The 24,976-nt window shown below is 49.9% G+C and overlaps 1 long non-coding RNA gene across 1 annotated transcript in view; it reads right to left on the bottom strand.

Annotated features, from left to right (window-relative positions):
- Window positions 1-12,454, bottom strand: part of LOC127053249 (uncharacterized) — a 33,446-nt gene extending 20,992 nt beyond the window's left edge. The window contains exon 1 of the long non-coding RNA XR_007774980.1: window positions 12,336-12,454. This is a non-coding gene — a long non-coding RNA (uncharacterized LOC127053249). The remainder of the gene's footprint in view (window positions 1-12,335) is intronic.
- Window positions 12,455-24,976: the final 12,522 nt, after the last annotated feature.

Here is a 24,976-nt window from a genome sequence, read left to right as displayed (position 1 = left end):
AAGTAGAAACACTCATTATTCAGTTACTACTCTAAATGGCATCTATTGGTCTCCTTTGTGCTTGTATGAGCCCATGAGTCTATCGATTTGTTAGGCGGGGGTTGGTGGGTTGCTTAGCACTTAGGCAAATCAGTATTTAAAGTCATTCTCTGAAAATGCAGAAGGCACATTTGTTACAGTTAGGTACTACTGAACAGAGTAACAGGTTTCAGAGCAGTAGTTGTGTTAGTCTGTATCAGCAAAAACAACAAGGAGTCCCTGTGGCACCTTAGAGACTAACAAATTGATTTGGGCATAAGCTTTCGTGAGTTAGAACCCACTTCATCAGATGCATGGAGTGGAAAATACAAGAGCAAGTATAAATACAGGAAAAGATGTGATTTGCCTTACCAGGTGTGAGGTCAGTCTAACAAGACAATTCGATTGACAGCAGGCTGCCAAGGAAGGAAAAATAACTTTTGAAGTGGTAAGAGAGTGGCCCATTACAGATAGTTGACAATAAGGCGTGAGTAACAGTAGGACAGTGCAGCCCAGCGGCTAGAGTCCATGTAATCGCCCTCGGGTGCAGGGCAGGGTGGCTCAGCAGCCAGTGTTCGGCTAACAGCCCACAGGTTCAGAGCAGTGCAGCCCAATGGCCAGAGTCAATATGGTGGCTCTCAGACACAGGGCAACACAGCCTAATGGCTAGAGACAATATAGTCGCCCTCAAACACAGGGCAACAGAACCTAATGGCCAGAGTCAATATGGTGGGGAAAGGTGAGGGCTGCCACCAGGGCGGTGACAGCCCGGGCAGGGGGGCCTGGGCCCACCCAATTCCACCGGGCCCCAACCCAGGGCTCTAACAGTGACGAAGTGGTCTGTCACTGGTCAGCAGGAATCCCACCGAAACATGCTGACCTCACTTGGGTGGGAGACACCACTTGCTCACCCTCCCTGGGTCACTTCCTACCGTAGTTCCAGAAGCTGCTGTTTGTGAGCTCCTTAGTGTGGACGGTCCTCTGGGGCTCCTTGGGCTCCAGACCTCCAATCCAGCTCGAGGGGTCTCTGGCTCTTGCAAGCAAGAGCTGTGGCAGATCTTTAGCTGGAGCTTCTGCTGAAGGTTCTTCCCCTCCGGCCATCGACCTAGAATGAGCTGGGCTGCTCCATTTTATACTGAGGCAATAGAGTTGGAGCATGCCCAGCACAGCTTGAGGGGCAGAACTTCTGCCGCCCATAGTGTGGGGGTTAACCCTTTCTTCTCCAATGTGGAGTGTGCACACTCCGTCACAGACCCATAAACTCTGGCTGAGTTACTGACACCTTCAAATCATGATTTAAAGACTTCAGAGAATCCACTGTTTACACTATTTTAAACCTGCAAGTGACCTGTGTCCCATGCTACAGAGGAAGGCAAAAAACCTATGATCTCTGCCAATCTGAACAGGGGGAAAATTCCTTCCTGATCCCAAATATGGTGATTAGTTAGACCCTTAGCATTTTGGCAAAGCTCAACAGCCATACACCAGGAAAGAATTCTCTGTAATAACTCACAGCCCTCCCCATCTAGTGTCCCTTCACTGGCCTTTGGAGATATTTGCTACTAGCAGTCTCAGATTGGCAGCCTACAATTGTAGGCAATCTCATCATACCATCCTCTCCATAAATTTATCAAGCTCAATCTTGGCACCATTAGGTTTTTTGCTCCACTGCTCCCCTTGAAAGGCTGTTCCAGAACCTCACTCCTCTGATAGTTAGAAATCTTCGTCTAATTTCAAGCCTAAACTTGGTGATGGCCAGTTTATATCCATTTTTTCTTGTGTCAGCATTGGCACTTAACTTAAATAACTCCTCTCCCTCTCTGGTATTTATCCCTGTGCTGTATTTATAGAGAGCAATCATATCTCCCCTCAGCCTTTGTTTTGTTAGGCTAAACAAGCCAGATGAGGCTCTTCAGTGCCTTTTATAATGGTAATAACACTTCCCTATATCTAGTGGAAATACCTCGCCTGATGAATCATAGGACTGCATTAACCTTTTTCACGGGCACATCACGTTGATGGTTCATAGTCATCCTGTGATCAACCAATACACCCAGGTCTTTCTCCTTCTCTATTGCTTCCAACTGATGAGTCCCCAGCTTCTAGCAAAAATTCTTGTTAGTCCCTAAAGTGCATGACCTTGCAGTTTGCACTATCATTCCAATTCTATTACTCCAGTTTTCAAGGTCTTCCAGATCTTCTTGTATGATATTTCAGTCCTCCTCTGTACTGACTATACCTCTCGACTTTGTGTCATCCACAGATTTCATTAGTACACGCTGACTCCTTATGCCAAGGTCATTAAAAAAATGTTAAATAAGATTGGTCCCAAAACCAAGCCCTGAGGAACTCCAGTTATAACCTCCCTCAAGCCTGCCAATTCACCTTTCAGTATGACCCGCTGTCATCTCCCTTTAACCAGTTCCTTATCCACCTTTCAATTCTCATATGAATCCCCATCTTCTCTAATTTAACTAATAATTTCCCATGTGGAACCATATCAAATGCCTTACTGAAATCCAGGTAGATTAGATTACTGCATTTCCTGTGTCTAAAAACATCAGTTATCTTCTCAGATAAAGAGATCCGGTTGGTCTGGCACAATCTACCTTTTGTAAAACCATGTTGTATTTTATCCCAATTATCATTTGCCACTATGTCCTTAACTACTTTCTCTTTCAAAATTTGTTCTAAGACTTTGCATAGAGTTGAGGCTAAACTAACAAGCCGTTTCCTGGATCACTTTTTTTCCCCCTTTCTTAAAAATAGGTATTATATTAGCAATCCAGTTATAGGGTGTGGCCTCCAAGTTTACAAATTCATTAAAAATCCTTGCTATTGAGCTCACAATTTCATGTGCCAATTCCTTTAATATTCTTGGATGGAGATTATCCCCGATTTAGTCCCATTATTATGTTTCAATTTGACTTTCACCTCGGATGTGGTCATTTCCATGTTCATATCCTTATTTCCATTAGCCACCCTGCTTTACCGAAACCTCCTAACTGTTAAAACACAAATTTTCAACATCACATGTCAAAATATACAATCAATATCCTTAAATCAACAAATCATACAGGTTTTCACTATTCATTCGCTAGTTAATTTGTAACAAGCCTAGCTCAAAAGTCTAAACCACTGGATTTTGACTTTCATGAGTTCTAAAACAGCATTTTTCTTACTTTGCCTATCTGTAAATTTTGATTATTATCAATAGAAATATATCTTTGTCAGTTTGTGTGTGTATGGTGAAATCAGTGTTTACCGATATTTACCAACAAAAATCTAATCCTTGCAAGCCTAGTTATGTTTCATCATGGCTTAAACTCAAAATATGTTCTGAATGCACTCTATAGAATTTGATTAAAATGTATGGTTTGAGGCAGATAATCATCTCTCCTGTAGTTTGTTAGAAAGACTCACATTTTAGGATTTACAGGAAAGGGTCACTTTACTGCAGGTTTGAGAATCCCTTCTCTCAGAGTTCATTGGCATTGCTAGGTGCTGTTAAGAGCCAGAGCAAATACTTCTCTGGGCCTCCATTCACACGCAGTGTGTTTTAGATTACATGTAAAAGGATTCAAGAGAGGAAGCTAGAAAAAAAAGGGAGTAGATTCGAATGAAAGGAACCAGCATATGGAAAAATGGAAAAAAACCAGTCAACTCAAGGAAAAACAACACAAGCACAGTAAAGCGGAAGAGGTTTTACAAGTTGGCAGGGTTTGGTGTAGGGGGGAAAAAAGCCAAGAATTATATGTGACAGACTGAAAAAGATAGTGTATCAAAGGATCAATGCTCAGCACTTGAAGGAAGCATCGTGAGCAAACCACGGTGGAATGGAGTGAGTGGGAGAAGGGGAAGAGTAGATGAGGAAATAACAAAAAGATGTTGAAACAAAAGCCAATTTTTTTGCATGAACCTGCAATAAGAAAGTGAACATTAAGCCTAATCCAAAATATGACCAGGATAAAAGGAATTTGGACGTGCAAAGGTTATCCCCAATTTTATTGACGTTTTCTAGAGCTAGTGACCTGGTAGTGTGGCAATACACCTGTGTAGTTCTAACCTCGTTCTGAATTACTCAGATGAGCAAGAGCAGAGAGTGCTATGAAAGCTTTCAGTCCAGCCCCTCGGAGGGGTGCAGACTTCATTTTACGTCCCAGCATACCCCTCTGGCCAGTGCTTTCTCAGATAATGTAGTGATGGATGTGTCACGGAGTCACCGGGCGATGCTCCGGAACTCCTCCCCACCAAGCCAGGCAGGACTTTGGGGAGCCTCCTCTCCCTTGGAGCAGACTTGTTCAGGGCAAGAAGCTCACACGTCTTCACCTCCTGGGTCTCTCCTTGGAGCATTCAGCATCCTCTGCCCCTCCGTGCGCTTCCCACAGCGAGTCCACCCCAGCAGGGTCCTGGGGACGCCACCGGGTCCTGCACCCCCACTTTGCAGTCAGACGTGACTCTCAGCCAGCCAGTAAAACAGAGGTTTATTCAATGACAGGAACAGGGTCTAAAACAGAGCTTGTAGGTACAGAGAACCGGACCCCTCGGCCGGGTCCATTCTGGGGGTCAGTGAGCCAGACCCCCATGTCTGCCCTCAGCCAGCTCCAGACTAACCACCCCTCCCAGCCCCTCCTCTCTGCTCAGCCCCTTTCCCGGCCAGGAGGTCACCTGATCCCTTTGTCTCCAACACCTTCAGCTGGCACCTTTGCAGAGGAGGGGCCCAGGCCATCAGTTGCTAGGAGACAGAGTGCCAGGCATTTAGGTGCACTGGCCCTTTGCTCTGCCAGATACTTAAGAACTGCCATAGGGACACTGAGGCACCAACACAGTATTCAGAGCAAACAGTAAGAACATTCCCAGTTCGTCACAGGATGCACATGGAATACCTAGCTACAACAACAAGAAGACAGATAGATGGACCCCAAGATACAAAGTCTGATTACAAACTACAAAGTGAAAATAAAGGTGTGTATCTGGGATGACCGCTGCTACTTCAAAATCAATGGAAACCGTTATATGGATCAACTGGGTGGTGGAAATGAATGAGGCCAGAGCTAAATGTGGATTCCAACCGGAAGCTGTCAGGAATGGTAATAAAAAAGATGGATCATAACTATGAATCAATTCTTGAAACTCAAACCACTATGCACAGGGAATGCCAGCAGTAAGGGCCATATTAATACTTGGGTTTACTGGCAATAAATGTTGTGGGAGTGGGAGGTAAACTAGTAGGTAGGCTGAAAGGAAGAATCAAATCAAGAGAAAATGACAATATACAAGTGGAAATTCTAGTCAGCTAAAAGCAAATGTTTAAAGCAGGGGCGGGCAAACTTTTTGGCCAGAGGGACACACTGGGTTTCTGAAATTGTATGGATGACTGGTTAGGGGAGGCTGTGCCTCCTCAGCCAGGTGTGGCCTGGCTCCCACCCCCACCCCCATCCGACGCCCCCCAGCTTCTCAACCCCTGATGGCCTCCCAGGACCCCTGCCCTGTCCACCCCTCCCTGTCCCCTGATGCCCCCCCGGGATCCCTGCCTCCATCGACCCCTCGCTGTCCCCTGACCGCCCCCGGACTCCCCCACCCCTGACTGCTTCGCTCTGCCCCATCCAATGCCCCCTCTCCTTCCTGACTGCCTCCCCGGGACCCCTGCATTATCCAATCACCCCTTCTCCCTGACTGCCTCCCCACCCCCCCATCCAACCCCCCCTCTCCTTTCTGACTGCCCCCCAAAACCCCTTCCCCCATTCAACCCCTCTGTTCCCTGCCCTCTGGCTGCCCCGACCCCTATCCACACCCCTGCCCCCTGACCACCACCCTGAACTCCCCTGCCCTCTATCCACTCCCCCTGCTCCCTGCCCCCTTATCGCGCTGCCTGGAGCACTGGTGGCTGGTGGCGCTACAGCCACGCCACTCGGCTGGAGCCAGCCACACACCATGCAGCACAGAGCACAGGCCAGCTCTGCAGCTGCGCTGCCCCAGGAGCTCGCAGCCCTGCCGCTCAGAGCATTGTGCCGGCGGCGGAGCGAGCTGAGGCCGTGGGGGAGGGGGAACAGCAGGGGAGGGGCTGGGGGTAGCCTCCGGGGCCAGGCAGGAGGGTCCCACGGGTCATAGTTTGTCCACCTCTGATTTAAAGCCAGGGGTGAAAGTGAGCCAGTATGGGCTGGTACTCTGCACCAGTACGAACCCGCACCAGCCCATACCCAGCCCACATTAAAGTGCTGCTGTGGCAGCGCTTAATGTCCCTGCCCCTTTTGCCTCCCCTGTTGGGGGCCCTGCCAGTAGGGTCCGTATTGGCAGGGCTGCCAACTGGGAAGGGCAAGGGGCAGCAACGTTAAAAGGAGCAGCTGCCCTGGGGCCAGTGATTTAAAAGGGCCTAGGGCTCCGGTCCCTTTAAATCAACACATGGGCCCCAGGTGGCACGGACCAAGGGCTGGCTGGGGGATGCTGACCCCCTCAGCCCCACCCCTTCTGCCCAAGGCCCTGCCCCTTCCAGGGGCCAGAGCCACCCCCAGCCCTGTACCGATAAGCCAAGGAAGTGTCCTCAGTTACTTTCAACCCTGTTTAAAGCAATCCTAAACTGTAGATACCTACCAAACCCAGAGTGAACTGAATTCTCTATTGAACTAACAAAGATTAGTACAGGTTGTTACATGGATATTTATGAAATAACAATGTGTAAAGGTTTCTATAGGTACCAAGCAGTTACTGCAATGTTTCTTGGGGCACCCAGGACTGAGAGTCACCTTGTTACTCTCTGCCACCAGCACAAGTGTGGCACTGAGGGGCAACTTGCGGAGGCTATAACCACACAGAAATTTGCCTTAGCCCCCACGTATCCATCCCTCCCAGTGCAAAGGTCAGATATTACGCAGACACTTCTGCACTGCTGCTGGTGGCAGCGCTGCCTTCACAGCTGGGTGCCCAGCCAGCAGCCACCACTGTGCAGCTGCCCAGCTCTGAAGGCAGCGCCAGCAGCAGCACACAAGTAAGCCCGGGAAAGGGACCAGGGTGCCTGACAGCATCCCCCAGCCCATGTCCCCACCCACTGGAGTGCACTGTCCAGGGCAGGTGGAGGGTCTGGGGCTCCCCACAATGGCCCAGATTGACCCACTCCAGCCTTGACTCCTGATGGCTATGCTGGCCCTGGAGCCAGGTCCCCCACCCCTGCCTGGGTGGCTCTTACTGGCACCGAGCAGTTGAAGGGTGGTGGAATGCTGAGGAGGAACTGCAGCCCCGGGACCCAAGCAGCAGCAGGAGGAGAGAAGGAGGAATGCCATGGCCACCCGCACCATGGCACCAGCCAGCACAGCAGCCGCTCTGCACTGCACAGCTTCAGCTTCCAGCCTCCAACCTGGCCAGGGGGCAGGCCCTCGGTGAAGGAGCGGAGGGGAGGGGAGAGGAGGTGGGGCTGGCACTTACCTGAGAAGGAGCAGGGCTGGGACCTTGGAGAAGAGCAGGGCTTCATGCCAAGGGCACCACAATTTTCTGTCTAGGCTAGCCCACCTCAACCCCTCCCCTCCCCCCAGGAAGAAGCTGGTGTCATCGCTGCACCAGCAGGAGAGAGTCATGCTTGTGCTGACCTGTGTGTCAGCTGCCTGACCCCACCAGCCATACCACTCAAGTACTCTCTTCTGGCCTATGCCAGACCTTACTTTGCTTTGCAAGTCAACAGGTGCACCCCAGTCCTTGTGATATCTAGCCCCTGACATTTGCTACCCACAGAAATACCAGGTCTGTTGTCAGGTCTACTGCCAGGAAGAATACACACACCAGATTGTAAGGTTCAGCTCAGGACCCAGTTCTTTGCTTAACACCATAGCACTGAGATATAGTTATAGTTATATATAAATTTATTATCGAAGTCAGGAGATTCAAGAGATAATGAGTAAGGATATTGGAAACAAATGGTTAACTATAAAACAAAATCATAACTCACTTTCTAGAGACTAAACTTAACTATGGGTTAACTTCCTGGCAAAAGAAGTTTCTCTCTCCACCTAAGTCTTTTGAAGCATTTGCAACCAAGTTTAGCCGAGATCTCGTTTTTATTAGTGTAAACACACTGCCCATTTCCTTCGTAGGTGCAGGATGAGAGGGTGTCTTCTTTGCCTCCTGCATAGAAACTCAAAGTTCATTGTCTCCTGTTCTCAGAGACAGGATAACTACCAGTGGCTTGTTTTTTCTGTGCACTGTTTCCCTATTGACTTTGCATCTTTTTGTTAACATTTGACTTTGAATGTACATGGGCATTCACTGTGTTAGCTTACAATGCTAAATTTTTTACCTTCTGTCTAGAGGAAAACCTTTTTCCACCTCCAATGGTGACCAATGCCTTGATACAGACTTTAAAACATATTTTTCAGTATATATGCACATAACTCCTTACATAGTATCGTACATACATTTCATAGTGATATTAAAGACCAGTGTGATCATGGCTTTCATTTGAAACCTTACAGAACCAGTGGATATAGTATACTTAGATTTTCAGAAAGCCTTTGACAAGGTCCCTCACCAAATGCTCTTAAGCAAAGTAAACTGTCATGGGATAAGAGGGAAGGTCCTCTCATGGATTGGTAACTGGTTAAAAGATAGGAAACAAAGGGTAGGAAAAAATCATCACATGACACTCTGGCACCCCCTTATTCACCACTGTCATATAATTAGGATATGTTTTGCACAAACTATGCCTTGTGAGGTATCATTCTAAAAGTCTTGATCTGCTAGACATTAATATCTCATTGGATTGTATGTGCTATCCTCGTATGTAAAGTTATGACGTTTGGCTGTGTATCTGTTACAGAAACATTGTGAGGTTGAAAACAACCACAAACAGCCTTTCGAGTATAACACTAAAAAGGCCAAACAATGTTTCTGGATTATTGAGGAAAGGCACACAAGCACAGGGATTATCCCAGGAACTGTGTACAACAGAAACCTCTCAGAGATAGCTCTACATAATGGGAACTGTTTGACCCAGGTCACAGCAAAAGAACTTTCCAGCAAGTGGGAAGAAGATATAAAATGGGGAAATGACATCATCATGGTACCTCACTCTCCCTACAACAACATACATGGAAACACCTGAGGAACAAAGACTGAACAGGGAGGAAGTGATGGTCCCAGGCTAACGGGATTTCTAGCCTATGTATGAAAACCTGGGAAACCCAAGCTGCAAAGCAAAGGCAGCTTGTGCCTTAAGAATATGTCAATGTGTTTATTACTCAGGGTGAGCATTTGCTAATTCATATCCTACCTATCTAGTATATTAAGCTCAGTTTGCATTTTTGTGTATTTACTAGGTAATCTGCTTTGATCTGTTTGCTATCACTTATAATCACTTAAAATCTATCTTTTGTAGTTAATAAACTTGTTTTTGCTTTATCTAAACCAGTGAGTTGTAGTGAAGTGAATGAGAATCACAGTTCAAGGGGCAAAGGCTGTTGCATATTCCTCTCCACAATGAGGGAGGGGGCAAACTTTATGAGCTTACGCTGCACAGTTCCCTGTGCAGTGCAAGATGGTATAATTTTGGGTTTATATTCCAGAGGGGGTCCAGACCTGGGGAGATGGGAGTTGCCTTGGCTGTAGCCTTCCTACACCGGGGCTGGTCAGAGATCCTGCATGTAACTGCATCTGGGTGTGACCCTAGCTGTATGAATGCTGGTGTAAGTGCAGGTGGAGGGTTTTGCAGCTTATCACAGCAGTACAGTGTGAGAGCAAGCCCAAGCTGGTGGGTTAGGGGGCTCAGTGGTACCCCAGTTCCAGGTGGCACCCCAGGGGAAATCACCACAAGACAGTTTTCAGAATGGAGAGAGATAAATAGTGGTATTCCCCAGAGGTCTGTACTATATTCATAAATGATCTGGGGAAAGGGATAAACAATGAGGTGGCAAAATTTGCAGATCATACAAAACTACTCAAGATAGTTAAGTCCCAAGCAGACTGCGAAGAACTTCAGAAGAATCTCACAAAACTGGGTGACTGGGCAACAAAATGGCAGATGAAATTCAATGTTGACAAATGCAAAGTAATGCACATTGGAAAACATAATCCCAACTATCCATATAAATGATGGGGTCTAAATTAGCTGTTACCACTCAAGAGATCTTGGAGTCATTGTAGATAGTTCTCTGAAAACATCCACTCAATGTGCAGCAGCAGTCAACAAACCTAACAGAATGTTGGGAATCATTAAAAAAGGGATAGATAAGAAAACAAAAAATATCATATTGTCTCTATACAAATCCATGGGACGCCCACATCTTGAATATTGCGTGCAGATGTGGTCACCTGTGACAGGGCTGAGGAGACCCCGTCCAGTGCAGGGCTAGTGTGCCCCATCTCCCTTAGGGTGTAGGCTGTATGTCACCAGCATCTATGTCTCTGTAACCAGCGTCAATATACTTGCCTCTATTAGCGGGACATTGAGGCCCAATGGCCAAAGTCAATGTATTAGCCCCGCTTAGTAGGACAGTATGGCCCAATGGCCAGAGTCAATAGATCCTCCCTCTTGGCAGGGCAGTAAGGCCTAGCATCAAGGGTCAATGGATTCACCGCTCTTAGCAGGTTAGTAGGGCCTCGTGGCTGAAGTTAATTAGAACTGTCCCAGTTCACAGGGCCGTAAGGGCCAGTGATCAAAGTCTACAGATTCATCCCTGTCTGCGGGGCAATAAGGCCTAATGGCCATAGTCAACAGATTCACCCCCATTCGCAGGGCAATAAGGCCTAGTGGTTAAGTGGACTCAGTCAGGGAAGGAGGCTGCCATGCCCAGAAAGGGTGGTAGTGGCAGTCTAGGCCCTCCCTCTCCACCAGGCTCCAGCCCAGTGCCCTGTAGTGGCAGGAACGCATGCCACTGAGTCAGCGGAGGATGAGGGAACACTGAAACATACTGACTCAATATTCTGGTTCACTAACCAGGCCACTATTTGTTTCCTCTGCCTGCTTCCTACTGTGTTTCTCACTGCTGCAGTCTGGGCATCTCGGCTGTCACTGGGTTCCCCGGGCTGCGCTGTCCCCCGGCAACTCTGGACTCTGCAGGACCTCTGTGGGTAGCCTGGAGTCTGCCTGGTTACAGCATCTCTGGCTCCCACAGTCTCTGGCTTTGGTTGATCCTTGGCTGGAGCCAGCAGCGTGTGATCTTACTCTCCTGCAGGCAGCCCCAACTAAGCTGAGCTGCTTGCTTTTATACTGCTGCATTTGGAGCATGCCCAGTAGAGTTGAGGGGGCGTGGCTTCCTCAGCGCACAATGTAGGGTTAACCCTTCCCAGTCCAGTGCGGGGCGAGTGCTCCCTGTCACATTGCCCCGTCTCCAAAAAGATATATTGGAATTGGAAAAGGTTCAGAAAAGGGTAACAAAAAATATTAGGCATATGGAACAACTGCCATATGAGAAGAGATTAATAAGACTGGGACTTTTCAGCTCGGAAAAGAGACGACTAAAGGGAGATATGATAGAGGTGTATAAAATCATGACTGCTGTGGAGAAAGTAAATGAGGAAGTTTTATTTACTCCTTCTCACAACACAAGAACTAGGGGTCACCAAATGAAATTAATAGGCAGTAGGTTTAAAACAAATAAAAGGAAGTATTTTTTTCACACAATGCACAGTCAACCTGCGGAATTCCTTGCCAGAAGATGTTGTGAAGGCCAAAACTATAACAGGGTTAAAAAAAGAACTAGATAAATTCATGGAGGATAGGCCCATCAATGGCTATTAGCCAGGATAGGCAGGGATGGTGTCCCTAGCCTCTCTTTACCAGAAGATGGGAATGGGCAACAAGGGATGGATCACTTGATGATTCCCTGTTCTGTTCATTCCCTCTGGGGCACTTGGCATTGGCCACTGTCAGAAGACAGGATACTGGGCTAGATGGACCTTTGGTCTCTCCCAGTATGGCCTTTCTCATGCTCTTATGTTTGGTGAACCAGGAGGTACAGACCAGAATCGAGATATTCCTGTAATCCTCTGGCCAGTTGTCAAAAAGGGATTCTTGAGTCACAGTTACGACATAAGAAGACCACCAGGAACTAATTATTGAGATTTACACTGACATGCGCAAATGCAGGTGCAGAAATTTCAGATGAAATAGACAACTAAAATGATTACCAACAAAAAAGAAAATTCTATAAATCCAAATCAAACTGATCAAATAAGAGTTACCACGTGTTGACCCCCACCTCACCCCACATAAAAGACAGAACTCTACAAACTCCAGAGTACCAGTAATTACAGGAACTATGCTAGAACTTAAACTAATACTAATCCTTAGCACTTACAAAGGGTCAAATCCTACAATAATTTCATTCACTGACCATGGGTGTTTGCAAGAATATCATCGCCTCCATCATGTTCCTTTTCACCCCACAGGAGCATAGGATCTTTTGTTCACAGGGAGATCAGCATTAATCTCCATCTCAAAGTGGAATGTCAGTCACAGCTGCATTTAAGGAAGAGAAAAACAGATTAAAGTAAAGTAGCTATGGGAAGCTGGGCTACTACAGTTCTGGAAATTTAGGGTCTGATCCTGCTTGGTAGTGGCCATCCTGAACAACCATTGAGTTGAAATGCTCAGCACCATGTAAGATTGGGGTTTTATGGTACACAGGCCAAAGGCTGATAATTGTATTTTTATGTGAAACTAGCAGCATTTCCATTCAAAGCCATTAATTGGAACTCACTGACTCTCTCTGGGTTGTTCTCCCTCCAAATCTGTATTTCTCCCCCTTTCCAGGAAGAAACAGAAACCTAGTCCTGTTCTTTCCAAAGTTCCCCTCCTGTGCATTTATCCTGATGTACTGTATCCCATACACATTCAGTGGGATACAGGCTTACTGCCTAGCCACCTTGGGTTCCCTTCAGCTATAGAACACCTGTAATTTGTCATGAAAGTGATATCACAAATTTAATATGGATAAGACTATTCAAAAATTAACATTTATGTTCCAGGACAGTCTGTCAGGACTTAGACATGGGCGTTTAGACCTAGAGGTCAGAGAAGGGGTGGTCAAGGCTAGTGGTCAGAGGCAGAGGCAAAGACAGGTGTCACAGCCAGAATCAGAGTCCAGGAACCAATCCAGGGGTCAGAGGCAGAATCAGGGACCAAGCCAAGAGTCAGGTCCAGTGCACCAGCCCACCATGAAGTCTCTCACTTGCTTAGTCAACTTCCTGTGCTTCCTTCTGGCTTAGATCATGTGGTTGGGCAAATCAGTGGGGCCGGTCATCATCCCCAGTCAGGATCCTCCTGGGAGGGGTCAGAGTTCTGCTAGTCCCTCACTTCCAATAGTTCTGGATGAAATATCCGGGGGTGGCCAGGGTGTGAGGGTTGCTTGGGAGGCTATGGGCCCATGTTTGAAACCTGTAGGCCCTTACACACTCTGTCATGACCACAAACAACACTATATCTGAGTGATAATGCTAACATTTACAACCCTTAAACCCCCACTGGATAGAGTTCATCCAGGATGCTCAGTCAGTGAAACCAAAGGCACCTGATGTGACTTTTAACTTAATGTTTTGTTCAAATCAGTGGGCATTATGAAACTGCTTTCCAGGCACAAGTACATTCTGCAGCAGTGAGCAGAGCTGAAATTCACTAACCGTTAGGGTAAGCCTGATCCTCAGCTATTGTAATACAATGTTCTGAAACATTACATCATTCTGCTTGTTTTAAAGGATAACATTATATTGCAGAGTAGTTGGCATCACTTCCTCTGGAGATGATAAGGGATCAGGCCTAAGGAGAGTGTATTTAACACTTCTTTGCTGAGAGCCTTTCTTATTACATAATGTGAAAAGGACTTACTCTTTGCAAAGAGAACAGTGAAACAAATTAAGCCCTCAGAGTCCTTGAGCTCAGAAGGGAACCTGGTTGCAGAGAATTGGAAATATGGTACAACATTTCAATGATATCTAGAATAAAGCAGCACACTGTAAGGAAAAAATATTCAGAGGGCAAAGGTGGTTACACTGTTCCATGAAATCAGAGTAGAGACATGTGAGCTTGCTAACCTAAATCAAGCACTGGAAAATACCAAAAGAAGGGACAAAAATATTGAAATATTTCACAAATCCCATTCTCCATTCCAGATCATCTCAGTGGAAAGTCTTAACTGTAACACTAATAATTCAGCAACCTGGTGATTCAAAAAATCATTCTGCCTCCAGCTCCTGTAATAATGCCAAATCCAATGAATTCCAAGCAGATGGTTTATTTAAAGATCATGTTGTACATGGTATAATCAATAGTCAAATTACAGCAGGAATGTTGCAAGGAAAAAAAGATATAATTGTACACATGTGAAAACCTTCCGTTTGGACATAGACAGGGCAAGGGTAATCAGCACTTCTTAAAGTCTTAGAAATGCAGTGAAAGAGCTGAAGTGCGTGTAATTAACAGTGAGAGTCATTGTAGCAAAGCAGATAAAGTTAATTATACAGTAAAGGAACATTTTTATGCAGTCGATGTGGCAGTAATCAGATTCAACAGAAAAGTCCAGAAGGAACTGTGCACAATACGTACAATGATTTGGTAAAAGTGGACTGCACAAATTACTTCAGTAAAAAGACATAATATACAGGCACACAGCTGGGGAGGGCAAATGGTAATGAGGAGCCATGGGTTTTTGCACACTCTAAGTTATTTAAGAAAATAACGGGCCTCACGCTGCAGACTTTACTCATGCCAAAGTCTCATTTACTTCACTCTAGAGGCGGTCTAGAGGTCGCACTGAGATTTGCAATTACAGCAGGGAACCAAAGCCTAAATCCAATGCCCATCAAAGCCAATAAAGAGATTCCTACTGCCTTCAATGGATGTTGACTTCTAAGGTGTTTAGGTGTTACTGTGCGCCAACTCCTAAGTGCCTAAGTAACTTTTGAGAGATTTAGTCTCCTAAATCAGTTAGGTGTTGCAACAGTGAGTACAGCAACATCTAAATACCATTAAAAATCTGGGCCCAGATTCTTTTGTTATATATGAAAAATAATCTGTATCCCCACCAAAGTTCATCCATTTACACTTTGAGTAGACAGTTACTTTCCGGTAGTAAATCTGTACTTTAGGAGAAAGGAGAAGCTAAAATGTCCTTCTGAAATTTAGACTTGCAGTCTAGCATTTCCTTAGGATTCTTCTAGCTAATAAGTGGCTTGGTTCTAACGGTTCAGAGTTTGCATCCACAAAAAACTGTGGTCAGAACCTCAGATGGGGTGAGGCTCTGGCATATAATGTCCAAAATGTAAAATTATCTTTAAGTTGCATTTCAAAAGCGTAAGTCAGAGATTTCACTATTTTAATGTATATATTTATGAATGGTGTTTGCCAATTTCCCCTGCATTTTAATATTAGTTTGGTTTGGTAATATACATATTATGACAATCTTAACCTTATACTGATGAAGTATTGTACTTTATACTGGAACCAGAGATGACCCTTGCCTGCCGATGCAGGGGAGGGGCAGAGTGAGGGCAGCTGGCTTCAGCAGTGTTACTGAGCATGTTCAGTCTGTGTGAGCATGCTCAGTACAAGCCCAGTAGCAAATTAGGGGGAGGGGCACGTGACTACACATACCCTTCCCCCCCCCGCCCCGCCATGTGTCGCCTCTGGCTGGAACATATATAGAGATCAGCTTTCATCTAGTGTATTCACTGACCTTTTGGGTGAGTGGGAAATTCAGCTTTAAATTTCCATGAGACAGAATTGTGATGAGATTTTGCCCAGATTCTGCACTGTGCCCACTTAACTATTGCACTGCTAACACTGTGCAACATAATCCAGTTAATAGGGAACCAGACTGGGACTCAGGACATCTGGATTCTGTTTTTGGCTCTGACACTGACCTGCTGCGTGACTCTGGCTGTGTCATTTCCCCTAGCTATACCTCTGGCTCCCCTCTCAAACTTCTCTCTTGTCTAGTTAGATTATAAGCAATTTTCAGCAGGAACTGTCTCTTACCAGATCTTTGTTGGTACCTTTAGGTTTTACTATCACACAAATAAGGGAACTGTAAAGTTGTGCAGCTGGGGCTCGACCCTCCCTGAGGGTGGAGGGGAGCCACACCGGCCTGCTACACGTAGTCGGGTCCTGCCCTATTCTTCAGGGCGGAGCGACACGGCACAGTCGCTTGGGGGCTCCAGCCTTTTGCTGCAAGGCGGAGCACCGACGCCCCGAGTTAGTGAGGGCTCCGGCCCTCGGCTGCAGGGCTGAGCAATAATACAAGTCAGTTAGGAGCTCAGGCCCTTTGTCTCAGGGCTGAGCAAACACGAAGTTCAGGGGAGCTCAGGCCCTCTGATGCAGGGCTGAGCAGCGGTACCGTTCAAATGGGCCCAGCCTCGGTTCGGGCGGGGCACCAAACACGGACTAATCTGAGCGGCCTTCTCAGGCCAGGGGGAGGGGGAGTCTGCCACCCTTGGAGGGGTGGCAGGGGGAACGCAGGCCCTCCCACTCCACTGCGTCCCAGCCCGGGGCCCCGGTAGCGGCTGTCACCGCTGACAGTCAGTGGGGTTCCTGACCGCAACACACTGACATGGGGTCAGGTACGTCTGCAGCCTGACTGGGGTCGGCTGCCGCCGGGCTACTTCCAATCTCCCCCTCCGGGCCTACCTGGTCCGTGGTGCCAGCTCCAGGAAGTCCAGCAGCATGGGCCCCTCCCGGCCGGGGCTGGGCGGTAGGTCCGGCAGCTCCTCCGGGAAGTCCGGCCAGGCCTGCTCCAGGGGTTCCTCGGGGTAACAGCAGGGACGGGGCGGCTCCGGCAGCTCCTCCTCGTAGCGGGCGTGGGGAAGCTCCGGGGGTTCCTCCCAGTAACGGGGGCAGGGAAGCTCCAGCGGCTCCTCCCAGTAACGGGGGCGGGGAAGCTCCGGGGGTTCCTCCCAGTAACGGGGGCGGGGAAGCTCCAGCGGCTCCTCCCAGTAACGGGGGCGGGGAAGCTCCGGGGGTTCCTCCCAGTAACGGGGGCGGGGAAGCTCCGGGGGCTCCTCCCAGTAACGGGGGCGGGGAAGCTCCGGGGGCTCCTCCCAGTAACGGGGGCGGGGAAGCTCCGGGGGTTCCTCCCAGTAACGGGGGCGGGGAAGCTCCGGGGGCTCCTCCCAGTAACGGGGGCGGGGAAGCTCCGGGGGCTCCTCCCAGTAACGGGGGCGGGGAAGCTCCGGGGGTTCCTCCCAGTAACGGGGGCGGGGAAGCTCCGGGGGTTCCTCCCAGTAACGGGGGCGGGGAAGCTCCGGGGGCTCCTCCCAGTAACGGGGGCGGGGAAGCTCCGGGGGCTCCTCCCAGTAACGGGGGCGGGGAAGCTCCGGGGGCTCCTCCCAGTAACGGGGGCGGGGAAGCTCCGGGGGTTCCTCCCAGTAACGGGGGCGGGGAAGCTCCAGGGGCTCCTCCCAGTAACGGGGGCGGGGAAGCTCCGGGGGTTCCTCCCAGTAACGGGGGCGGGGAAGCTCCGGGGGTTCCTCCCAGTAACGGGGGCGGGGAAGCTCCGGGGGTTCCTCCCAGTAACGGGGGCGGGGAAGCTCCAGCGGCTCCTCCCAGTAACGGGGGCGGGGAAGCTCCGGGGGTTCCTCCCAGTAACGGGGGCGGGGAAGCTCCAGGGGTTCCTCCCAGTAACGGGGGCGGGGAAGCTCCAGGGGCTCCTCCCAGTAACGGGGGCGGGGAAGCTCCAGCGGCTCCTCCCAGTAACGGGGGCGGGGAAGCTCCAGGGGTTCCTCCCAGTAACGGGGGCGGGGAAGCTCCGGGGGTTCCTCCCAGTAACGGGGGCGGGGAAGCTCCGGGGGTTCCTCCCAGTAACGGGGGCGGGGAAGCTCCAGCGGCTCCTCCCAGTAACGGGGGCGGGGAAGCTCCAGCGGGCTCCTCCCAGTAACGGGGGCGGGGAAGCTCCAGCGGCTCCTCCCAGTAACGGGGGCGGGGAAGCTCCAGGGGTTCCTCCCAGTAACGGGGGCGGGGAAGCTCCAGGGGTTCCTCCCAGTAACGGGGGCGGGGAAGCTCCAGGGGTTCCTCCCAGTAACGGGGGCGGGGAAGCTCCAGCGGCTCCTCCCAGTAACGGGGGCAGGGGAAGCTCCAGCGGGCTCCTCCCAGTAACGGGGGCGGGGAAGCTCCAGCGGGCTCCTCCCAGTAACGGGGGCGGGGAAGCTCCAGGGGTTCCTCCCAGTAACGGGGGCAGGGAAGCTCCGGGGGTTCCTCCCAGTAACGGGGGCAGGGAAGCTCCAGGGGCTCCTCCCAGTAACGGGGGCGGGGAAGCTCCAGCGGCTCCTCCCAGTAACGGGGGCGGGGAAGCTCCAGCGGCTCCTCCCAGTAACGGGGGCGGGGAAGCTCCAGCGGCTCCTCCCAGTAACGGGGGCGGGGAAGCTCCAGCGGCTCCTCCCAGTAACGGGGGCGGGGAAGCTCCAGCGGCTCCTCCCAGTAACGGGGGCGGGGAAGCTCCAGCGGCTCCTCCCAGTAACGGGGGCGGGGAAGCTCCAGCGGCTCCTCCCAGTAACGGGGGCGGGGAAGCTCCAGCGGCTCCTCCCAGTAACGGGGGCGGGGAAGCTCCAGGGGTTCCTCCCAGTAACGGGGGCGGGGAAGCTCCAGCGGCTCCTCCCAGTAACGGGGGCGGGGAAGCTCCAGCGGCTCCTCCCAGTAACGGGGGCGGGGAAGCTCCAGCGGCTCCTCCCAGTAACGGGGGCAGGGAAGCTCCAGCGGCTCCTCCCAGTAACGGGGGCGGGGAAGCTCCGGGGGCTCCTCCCAGTAACGGGGGCGGGGAAGCTCCAGCGGCTCCTCCCAGTAACGGGGGCGGGGAAGCTCCGGGGGTTCCTCCCAGTAACGGGGGCAGGGAAGCTCCAGCGGCTCCTCCCAGTAACGGGGGCGGGGAAGCTCCGGGGGTTCCTCCCAGTAACGGGGGCAGGGAAGCTCCAGGGGTTCCTCCCAGTAACGGGGGCAGGGAAGCTCCAGCGGCTCCTCCCAGTAACGGGGGCGGGGAAGCTCCAGCGGCTCCTCCCAGTAACGGGGGCGGGGAAGCTCCGGGGGTTCCTCCCAGTAACGGGGGCGGGGAAGCTCCGGGGGCTCCTCCCAGTAACGGGGGCGGGGAAGCTCCAGCGGCTCCTCCCAGTAACGGGGGCGGGGAAGCTCCGGGGGTTCCTCCCAGTAACGGGGGCAGGGAAGCTCCAGCGGCTCCTCCCAGTAACGGGGGCGGGGAAGCTCCAGCGGCTCCTCCCAGTAACGGGGGCGGGGAAGCTCCAGGGGTTCCTCCCAGTAACGGGGGCGGGGAAGCTCCAGGGGCTCCTCCCAGTAACGGGGGCGGGGAAGCTCCGGGGGTTCCTCCCAGTAACGGGGGCGGGGAAGCTCCAGGGGCTCCTCCCAGTAACGGGGGCGGGGAAGCTCCAGCGGCTCCTCCCAGTAACGGGGGCGGGGAAGCTCCGGGGGTTCCTCCCAGTAACGGGGGCGGGGAAGCTCCAGGGGTTCCTCCCAGTAACGGGGGCGGGGAAGCTCCAGCGGCTCCTCCCAGTAACGGGTGTGGGGAAGCTCAGGGGGTTCCTCCCAGTAACGGGGGTGGGGAAGCTCCGGGGGTTCCTCCCAGTAACGGGGGCGGGGAAGCTCCAGCGGCTCCTCCCAGTAACGGGGGCGGGGAAGCTCCGGGGGTTCCTCCCAGTAACAGGGGCAGGGAAGCTCCAGGGGCTCCTCCCAGTAATGGGGGCAGGGAAGCTCCAGCGGCTCCTCCCAGTAACGGGGGCGGGGAAGCTCCGGGGGTTCCTCCCAGTAACGGGGGCGGGGAAGCTCCAGCGGCTCCTCCCAGTAACGGGGGCGGGGAAACTCCAGCCAGTCAGGGCAACTGCCCTGGGCCCCAGCGGCTTCCCAGTCACGAGCTCCCTCTAGCAGGTCTGCTCCCGACGGTGGCTGGGCTCCAACTGAGCGCCGCCGGCCGGCTTTTATACTTCCAGGTCGCCGCCTGACCCTTTGAGGGGCGGGCTCACTGCTCTGTAGCCCCGCCCCCTTAGGTGTCCGGCGGGGCTCAACCCTCCCTGAGGGTGAAGGGAGCCACACCGCCTCGCCACAGAATGTTAAAACAAAATAATAATAATAATTAATAGCAGACCCTGGGAGGTTCATCGCAGTTTTGTAGGGGGATCCTATAATGGACTTGTCATAAACAGATAGTTACGGGTTAATAGAACAGGAGTACTTCATGTCTCTTTTGCCTGTAAAGGGTTAACAAGTTCAGTGAGCCTGGCTGTCACCTGACCAGAGGACCAATCAGGGGACAGGAGACTTTCAAATCTTGAGGGAGGGAAGTTTGTGTGTGTGCTGTTAGTGTTTGGTGGTTGTTCTCTCTGGGGTCTGAGAGCGACCAGACGTGCAACCAGGTTTCTCTCCAATCTCTCCAATACAGGCTCTTATCTGTCCAGAATAGTGAGTACTAGGCAGATAAGGCGAGTTAGGCTGATGTTTGTTTTCTTTATTTGCAAATGTGTATTTGGCTGGGAGGAGTTCAAATGTGTATTTGGCTGGGAGGATTTTACTTTGTACTTGTATACTTAGGCTGGGAGGGTATTCCCAGTGTCTATAGCTGAAAGACCCTGTAACATATTCCATCTTAAATTTACAAAGATAATTTTTACTGTTTTTTCTTTCTTTAATTAAAAGCTTTTCTTGTTTAAGAACCTGATTGTTTTTTTATTCTGGTGAGACCCCAGGGGACTGGGTCTGGATCCACCAGAGAATTGGTGGGGAGAAAGGAGAGAAGGGGGAGAGAGAAGCTAATTTTCTCTCTATTTTAGGATCACTTTCTCTCTCAGGGAAAGTCTGGGAGGAGGAGAGAGAAGGAGGGGGGAAGGTGGATTTTCCTCTCTGTTTTAAGATTCAAGGAGTTTAAATCACAGTGATCTTCCAGGGTAACCCAGGGAGGGGAAGCCTGGGAGAGGCAACGGTGAGGGAAAGGGTTTACTTTCCTTGTGTTAAGATCCAGAGGGACTGGGTCTTGGGGGTCCCCGGGCAAGGTTTTGGGGGGACCAGAGTGTACCAGGCACTGGAATTCCTGGTTAGTTGAAGCGCTACAAGTACTAAGCTGGTAATTGAGCTTAGAGGAATTCATGCTGGTACCCCATCTTTTGGACACTAAGGTTCAGAGTGGGGAATTATACCATGACAGGAGTAGAGACAGTGTTGCAGCTTCTGTACTCTCCCCCCCACCCATGCTGTCAGTGGAGGGGGTATGGCTGGGACAAAAGTAGGGAAGGGGTGTGTGGGTCTCCTTCACACTCATCTGATCTATAGCTAGTTTTTGACACCTCCTGACCATTAAAGGCCAAAGGTCTCTCCAACTTGTAATTAATTATGATAGTTTAGTTTGCTTCTTCCCATGCTAATAAATCCCTCTAAATGGCCATTTGTTAGTATGTACTGATTAACAGAAAAAAAAGTTTAAAGAGACTTATTATTAGGAGTATGTGAAAAGTTGTATCTCAAAGCATAATGCTGAAGTAACAGGAGGGGAATTGCTGATCAGAAAACATCCAGCTAATTTTTTTTAAAAGGTTACACCCCAAACCCAAACCAATTAAAATGAAACAAATGTCTGATTGGTTCAATGGAATTAGCAACATGGAGATGCCAGGAATGAGCTCTCAGTACAAAAGAATTCATCCAGTCCCCAGAAAGAATCAAGAAATTATTGAGATGGAAAGATCACAAAACAAGGTCATTTTCTGAATATCCTAAGACTTAATAATGTACACAGGAGAATGTGGGGTAAATACTCTGGTGGCTTAATGCCACTCAGATAATGGAGTTACACCAGCAGAGATTTTGGTTCTGTATCTTTAATTGATCAAACACAAAGATTATTATTTTTTGGATGTGAGAAGTTCCACAGATTATAAAATGTCAACCATAATCAGTTATTAAAGCAGATCACAATCTTCTAGACGACATATTCAGACAAACTCCCTGCAAAACACCCCCTAGGTTTCAAAAAAGATACAGAGATATATATTAATTTGATAGGAAGCATAGATCTAGGACAGATCTTAGTGTTACATTCAACAGTTCATAGCAGTGAACTGAAGGATAAAGAACAAATGTCTCAAGTATCATCAGTTCCAAAGTCAAGTTAGCGCAGCCTGGAAAATGAAACAAGCTGTCCAAGCATTGCAGCATGGTTTCAAACAAACAGTCTGAGAAAACGTAACTGGCATTTGAGAGAAGAAACTGCAGCTTGGAATGTCATTCCGTACAAAGGATACTTAAGCATAATATCAGACACCACAATGGCTGAAATACTACAATTAGTCCATGGTATGTACACGTATGCATTTGCAATACAAAGGCAAGGGATGCCATGCTTCCAGATGGTCCTGAATTCAGAAAGCGATGCTCTAATATCCATTCTGACATTTGCACCAAACACAGATGTTGGGGCAGAAAAGAGGTGCAAGAGCCCTCAGCCTCAAAGGCGCCATGGTAGATATCTCGGCCACAACGTTCCTAGTCTCACAGGGTATGTCTCTATTGCAACCCACGCTGTGATCGCAGCCTAGGTAGACATATCTGCACTAGCACTGCGAAAAATAGCAGCATAGATGAGGTGGCACAGCCTTTGGCAATGCAAGTAGCTACCCATGTTCCAAAAGGGCTTGTACAGCCTGTGTTGAAGCCTGGACCATCACATTTACGCTGCTATTTTTAGCAATGCTAGGTCAGGCAAAGCTGGAGCAGGTATGTCTACCCGAGCTGCAGGGCCGGCTCCAGGCCCCAGCCGAGCAAGCTCGTGCTTGGGGCAGCATATTCTAAGGGGCAGCATTCCGTCCAATCCTAGGGTGGCACAGCTGCCCTTTTTTTAAATTTTTTTTAGGTTCACTGCTCCGGCCACCCTGTGCCCTGGTGTTTTTTTGTTTTATTTTTTCTTTTGTTTTGCTGATGACTTTCAGTGCACCACTGCAGGGGGTGGCGGCGCAGAGGAGGGGAATGCCCTGCTGGGAGAGAGCTGTGCACTCCGTTTGCCCCAGCCAGTGCCAGGTCTGCAGCAAGCCGGGCAGCCCGCGTCCTTCCCTCCCCGTCGACTGATGACTTTCAATTCACCTGCAGGCAGGAGCGGTGCGGAGCCCTCCCAGCAGGCAGCACTGCCAGAGGGGCTGAGCGGTGAACGCCCCAGCTGAAGGAAGCCCTGACCGCCCTTCCCCTCTCTCTTTTCCCCACTCTCCCTCTCCCTCTCTCCCGTCTTTCCCCCCCCCCCCCCCCGCTAGCCAGGGCATGCACTCCGCTGCTCTGGGCATGTCTGCAGTGCAGGGAGTCCCGCTAGCCAGAGTGCAGCCACCGCCCACCCAGAGACTCGCCAGCTCAGCTGGGGGAGGAAGCCGTGAGCCACCAAGTAAGTGGCACCAAAAGTTTGCACCCTGTTTTTTTTGCTTAGGGTGGCAGAAAAGCCAGAGCTGACCCTGCCAAGCTGAAATAACTCCTTGGATTGCATTACAGACATACCTATAGTGACGTTTCTTCCTCCCACCCTTTTGAGATGGTGCTCAGAGCTCCAACACCAAAACTCTCTTGGTACCTTTTTTGTTTAACTTTTTTTAGTTTGATGGCAGTGAAGAGAGGCACTGAAGTGTCCTTGAAATGAGGATTACTTGAGACTGAGGTGACAGTAACAACAAGGACCTTGTACCGATTTCTTTGGCATCAATGAACACCTGCAGATTAAGTGAGGACCTACATGGCTTTTGGCACTGAGAAATCTTTGTCACTGTGAATGCTTCCTTAGTATTCAATTTCTTAGCTACCTGCAGAGCAAATGGCACCAATGATGGAACCAAATCTCTGGGCTCCTAATAAGTGAAAAATCAGCCATTGCACTGGGGGAATTCTAGCATCGGCAGGCTCATGTCTTAAAGCTGATGTTCTCAGTGCCAATGAGATTTCAGCCCTACAGAAGACTTGGGTCCTACACTACTGCCCTGGAACCTGATCTATCTGCAGCGGACTTTGACCTCAGGACTGTCCCTGACTTTGAAGCCAAAGATGGACTGCTGTGTCCCTTCATAGGGACAGATGACTGATCTGACATTGGAGCCAGCAACCTGTCTGTGTGGGCCTGGGGTGTGGAGGCTTTATGCACCATGCAGTGATATGAGGATGCTCTTCTCCCAGGCTGAACAAACAATCAATATGCTTCAGGAACATGAAGGCCCGCAATCCACATCACTTAAATCTGCCCTGCTTATCTGAGTCCTTTGAGACTGGACCAGCCCTGACTGAAAGCTCTGAGCACCCAAGGCCCAGAATAAACTAAATGCCGAATCATGTAAACTATCTAATATTTGCTAACTAGCTAAGTACCTAAAACACTAGAAATTAAGGGAGCTGTGTATCAGAAGTTGCTACATGCACTGACAGAAGGTCACTACATCCACAGCTTGGCTTGGGAAAGAACAAATGTAGGTGGCTGGGGTCACATGACACTTTTATAACCTCAACTCTAAACAAGGAGTGTTGCAAGATGGTGTTTGTCGGCTCTAAGAGGCATTGGTATCCTGAAATTCCAAGGGTCAGAGTCCGACGTCCCCCAAGTGGGAACATTCACAGGCAATTCATAAGGAGAAACAAGCATTCTTGATTTAAGAACAATGAATTTGGACAGATGAAGAAGAGGCAAAATCATCTCTATGGTGATTTCAGGCAGCCTACCCCAGACGTCCACAATTATGGCTTTAATTACCTAAGCATTTCGCCAACTGTTGCTTAGTGATAATTTGGCGGTACCTGATCATTTTAGTTAGGATTTAATGATGACATAGTTTCACTTTACATTGTGGAAAAACAACAAAAAGGAGAGGTAAAATTATGCTTCAATATTGCTCTGAAACACTGTCACCTTGTGGCAATTTGCAGGTGTAGCACATCACATCACAGTGCAACCCAGATCACTTCTGGAGACCAGGCGCGGTGCAAGAAATAGATTACGGTTCAGAAGAAAGGGATAGGAGGGCTCTTCTTTTGTCAAAG

The sequence above is a fragment of the Gopherus flavomarginatus genome, chromosome 6 (assembly GCF_025201925.1).
Source record: "Gopherus flavomarginatus isolate rGopFla2 chromosome 6, rGopFla2.mat.asm, whole genome shotgun sequence".
NCBI lineage: Eukaryota > Metazoa > Chordata > Testudines > Testudinidae > Gopherus > Gopherus flavomarginatus.
This window is presented reverse-complemented; position numbering and strand designations above follow the sequence as displayed.